We start from the raw sequence: 4,221 nt of genomic DNA, 5'->3' as shown, positions 1-4,221 counted from the left end.
AGCGGGAAAGCAAAAGCCTTAATCTGCTGGGAGCGGGACCTCGAACCCCTTAGTTGGAATGAATGACATAGCAATATAAATATATATATAAAATAATTATTATTTTTCGGTCAGAACTCTATTTGCACTGACGCATAGTTGAACCATTTAAGTTATGTTAGTCCGACCGCCTGCCTCTCAGGATCTTCATATCCTTTTCAGTTGCTCCTCTCACTGCCTTCCTCCCCCCCCCATTTATATTTCTTTAGATGCTTTTCCAAACCAGTAATATTCCACATTTTCTGGTCCTGGCTGGGGAAATGCGTTATAAGATGAATTAAAAGGTTTATGAATTACAGAGCAAGTCAAGCGGGACTTGCTAGTGCTCTGGAAAGGAGGTGATTTCACAGGTTAAAGGGTTACTGCGGCTTCTTTCCCTTCAGCAGGGGCTTGTGGAAGAGAGCAATATCGACCTGAACGTATTGAATATTGAATATCGACTGTTCCTGCTGCTCGGCAGCGATGCAGATCCCTCCTGAGGGACTTTTCGCGTGGTTTCCGCGCACACCGAGCGGGAGCCGCGCGGGCGAGCGCTGGTACCGGCTTTGGGCGATCGGTCCCTGGTGCTGCTGTTCGGGAAACGGAAAAACCGGGCACAGCTTTTCCTGTCTGGTTTATGCCAAAGCGTAGGAGCCAGAAATTTGCTTGCGGTGTTGTGAAGGAGAGAGCCGCGCGTCTTTACAGTATTAAAAAATAGGCCTGACGGAAGAATTCAGTGTGCGAACAGCTCGAGGGATGTCCTGGTGTACATACCTCAGCCCGGTTGCCGTGGTTGATACGAGCAGGCTCCACGTTGTAAGTCCTGCTTTTTTGTTTTCCTGTTGATGAAGGGTGAACCTAAACCAGCCCCATTCACGCTCCGTGCGTCACATTCGCTTCCCTTCCAAAACACTCTGCTTCTTACCAGATTCCCAAAGAGAGACACGACTCCGTATTGCATTTTCAGTCATTGATGCGGTGAATCCTAATTCAGTGTTTGGAGAAGTCCCCAGGCTGGCAGCTGGGCAGAAACAAAGCAGAATGTAACTTTAATTTTCAGTTATATCGGACAGAAGTGAGAGCGAAACCTGTCGTTACTTTGCGAAATGCCTGGTTGCAGAATTTGCCCTGGATCTGCTCTCTCTGGCCCGCAAAGGCTCCTTGTAAATGTTAATTCCCCGTGTTCCTGACAGTGCTGGTGCTGCAGGACAAAAATTGGTGGTTTTATTTTTAAGGACTTGCCATCTATGGGAAGAAAAAAATCCCCATTGACTCCAGTAGCATCCTGAGTGCCTTGTGGTGACTGTTCCCCAATTTTAGGCCCAGCATAAGGGGAGATAATGGAAAAACCCCAATGCTGAATAGTGAAGCATCTGCAAACAGGAGTGACCGACTGCTCCGGGTTTCCTTTCCCCTCCAAGACATCTCCAGATGCAAGAGATGAGCCCAATGTGGTGCTGGGTGCGCTTGGCACTGGGATCGCTGGGAGGGAGAGGGGGAAGCTTGGGTTGTGGTCTCAAAGCCCTGGGGCAGAGCCCAGCCCAGCCCAGGTCGTGCTGTGGGGAGCTGGGAACCTCCTGCCCTGTTCTGCTGTGCTCGGGGTTAAGGAATACTGGTACATACTGGTACATACTGGTGCATACGGGTGGTTTAGGGCATTTTCTGTCCTCTGTCACCACCTCCTGAAAGCAGCAGTACTGTACAGAAATTTCTGGGATCCCCTGGAGGTGTTCCTGCAGCAAAGCTGGGGCCGGTGGTGTTGGGTTTCGTTGCCGTTGGGTTTTCTGTTTAAATTCTCACCCAAAAGGGGGTTGTTGGTTTTGTTTTAAGTATCTGCGCCCCCTCCCCAACTCGGTTGTTGCTGGATTGGATCAGTGAGAGGTGCTGAGGATGCCTGCGATGGCAAACTGAGAATTCGAGGGGCATCGAGGTCACCGAGTTTGTTTCCATACAACCCATGTCACGCTGTTTTGAGGCCGAGTTTGGCCTCGAGCTGTTAAATTCCCTCAGGAAGCTGCTGGAAGGGAGGTCAGGCCTTGAGGGTGCAGGGGTCAACCCGTGGAGAAGGACATAGAGAAGGGTTAGGGTTTGAGTCATCACCTCTGCCGACTGCGTTCAGGTTCTCCTCCCTTCCCTTCGTTTTTACTTGAAAAATGGCTTTTGGATAATTCTGTGAAGCTTTTCCCAGGTGTCCCAATGCTTGTGCTGGATCAGCATCGCCCCGGCCCCTTTCCGCTGTTGGTGTCAGTGAGATGACCTGGGCGTAGTTCAGACCTTGCAAATCCCACACTGCCAGCCCAGGGAGGAAGGGAAGCTGCACCGAGGCTTGGTTCAGGGCAGCTCAGGCTGAATTTCCAGCATTTTGGCAGCTTTTATGTCCTTCAAGCACTTTATACAACAAGCAAGCTCACCGTGCCCCAGCAGCCAGGCAGACATCCAGTGCTTAAGTGGTTTGAAATCTCTTTTGGAGATGGGGCTTTTGGTTACGGTCAGAAAACTGAATTTTAATGCCGTTGGTCTGCCACCCTGCCCGCTTCCAGCCTGTGTTCCTCCTCATCCTGCAGTGCCAGCGCTGCAGCCTCAGCACCATGAGTTGTGCCGCAATGTGGACGTTTTATTGCCACGGTCTGTGAAGCTTGCTGTTCTTAGTGAGTGTGGAAGAATAACACTGGCTGTTTTCTGTGCCGCATAACCCATCGTCTCCATGAAGTAAGACTGTTACAGCCTCAGTGCAGTGTTCTGAAGTCCGTTTTCTGAGCAGAACCGCTGGTTTCAGGTGGTTTTGTAAAGCTGTAGTGGATTCTGTTACCTGCGGCTGTCGCTGCCGTCCTGGGACAATCTTCGAGGAAGTGGTACGCGCCCATTGCCACCTCCAGCGCGAATGCACCTGAAGTCTCTGTTCAAGTGATCAATCAGAGTTTCTGCATGCAAAATAACAGGAAAATAAGCAGTTGGCTTGGCTCTCCGTGCCTCGCTGCCGTGACCCGGTACAGGGGCCCAGGATTGTGCAGGATTTTGAGGGCTTTCCCCGCTCCTCCTCTCCCTCCCCGCCAGCTCGGCACTTGCCGCACGTGGTAAGTTTACAGTTTCGGTCTCTTGAAGCCAGCGCACGTTCAGTCTGTGATGCACACTCAGTCTGCGATGCACACTCAGTCTGCGATGCACACTCAGTGATGCACACTCAGTCTGCGATGCACACTCAATCCGCAATTCACACTCACTCTGCGATGGACACTCAGTCTGTTATGCACACTCACTCTGCAATGCACTCAGTCTATGATGTGTTATGCACACTCACTCTGCAATGCACTCAGTCTATGATGCACACACACTCAGTGATGCACACTCAACCTGTGATGCACACTCACTCTGCGATGCACACTCACTCTGCGATGCACACTCAACCTGCGATGCACACTCAGTCTGCATGCACGCTCAATCTGTGATGCACGCTCAGTCCGTGATGCACACTCAGTCCATGATGCACACTCAGTGATGCATACTCAGTCTGCGATGCACACTCAGTGATGCACACTCAGTCTGCGATGCACACTCAGTGATGCACACTCAGTCTGCGATGCACTCAGTCTGTGATGCACTCAGTCTGTGATGCACGCTCAGTGATGCACGCTCAGTGATGCACGCTCAATCTGCGATGCACACTCAATCTGATGCACACTCAATCTGATGCACACTCAATCTGATGCACACTCAGTCTGCAATGCACACTCAATCTGATGCACACTCAATCTGATGCACACTCAATCTGATGCACACTCAATCTGATGCACACTCAATCTGATGCACACTCAATCTGATGCACACTCAATCTGATGCACACTCAATCTGATGCACACTCAATCTGATGCACACTCAATCTGATGCACACTCAATCTGATGCACACTCAATCTGATGCACACTCAATCTGATGCACACTCAATCTGATGCACACTCAATCTGATGCACACTCAGTCTGCAATGCACACTCAATCCGCGATGCACACGACGCACAGAGCACGCAGGCGATGCTACGCCCGCGACACCGAGCACATCCGCAGCGAGCGCCGTTGAATGGCTGAACTCTCAATCACTCCAAAGTGGTAATCGGTGACTTTAACTCAGCTTCCACCAAAGACTCTTGCGTTGGGGAGTTGAATTTTTGTGGTGGTATTATTTTGTTGTGCTTCCTCACGGTGTTAAAT

Source organism: Mesitornis unicolor, unplaced genomic scaffold (assembly GCF_000695765.1).
Source record: "Mesitornis unicolor isolate BGI_N332 unplaced genomic scaffold, ASM69576v1 scaffold8145, whole genome shotgun sequence".
NCBI classification, from domain to species: Eukaryota; Metazoa; Chordata; class Aves; order Mesitornithiformes; family Mesitornithidae; genus Mesitornis; species Mesitornis unicolor.
This window is presented reverse-complemented; position numbering follows the sequence as displayed.